The sequence below is a fragment of the Meleagris gallopavo genome, chromosome 3, assembly GCF_000146605.3.
Source record: "Meleagris gallopavo isolate NT-WF06-2002-E0010 breed Aviagen turkey brand Nicholas breeding stock chromosome 3, Turkey_5.1, whole genome shotgun sequence".
Taxonomy (NCBI): Eukaryota; Metazoa; Chordata; class Aves; order Galliformes; family Phasianidae; genus Meleagris; species Meleagris gallopavo.
Window position 1 is genome coordinate 59209365 of NC_015013.2, and position 1087 is coordinate 59210451.

Genomic DNA, 1087 nt, shown 5'->3' on the forward strand with positions numbered 1-1087 from the left:
AAAAAAACAAACAAAAACAAACAAACAAAAAAACCCTGACACCATCAGCCTGCACTTCTGTCTTTGATAATGCTTTACATTTTGTTTCTGATTATTCTTTGGATGCTGAAATTCATTAATTATTTTCTTTTTTGAAATTTATTTACATTAATCATTTTCATTAAGATTCCAGGGATGAGGGCAGTCCTTCTAGAAGAAATACTGCTGACTGCCCTGTACCTTCACTGAGATTGCTGCCCCAGCCCCACAGTAACTTTGAATCAGCCATTCAATGTCAGGAACGAGGAGTAGCCACGAAAATGACGGACAGCAGACATTTTCATTAGCTTTGGTTGCAGAAAGATTTTGCTTTCTAAAAACTAAATGTTGAGTCACTTTGACCTGACAGGGTTCTGTTATTCCAAGAACATTTTCCAAGGATTCATTGTCTTGAAAGCATATTTCCAGGAGGAATTTGTGACCTGAACATACTGCTTTTAGTTTTTTTTTTCACCTGCTTCACCTTAATTACCTGTAGGAGAAGTCCAGAGCATAGAGGGAAAACTTTTTTTTTAGGTAGCTTTCCTAGGAGAACCTGAAGTAGAGAGAGCTAAGCTTTGCCCTGCAGCCATTGCCTACTTCTGTATATTCATACATCAATGACTAAAAGGGTGCCAAAGCCAGTTGCCCACCAGGGCAGTGGCATTTCTCCCCACTAATGAAAGTGACCTTTCCACCCACAGCTTCACGTGACTGAAATCATGGGAAATTAGTTTACTCAATTCAGAATTTATATAACTGGTGATGCTGGAGCTGAAATTCATGCTCATGGTGTGATGAATACATTCTGTGTCTATTTGAAAAAAAACTGTAGAAATCAGACTGAAGATAAAAGGACTGCAACTGATCTAGCTAGATCCTCTGTACTTTTTGACAGATAGGTGAAGAATAATGATGTCTCCAAGGTGTCTGTCCTTCCGTTTGGTGAATTACACATTTAACTGAAAAAATCACTGCTGCCGAACCAAAGGTCCTGCTGCTTACACAGTTTACAAAGGGCCTTAAAATTATGGACAAGAGCTTGGTTTTTCTTTTTCTTTTTCTTTTT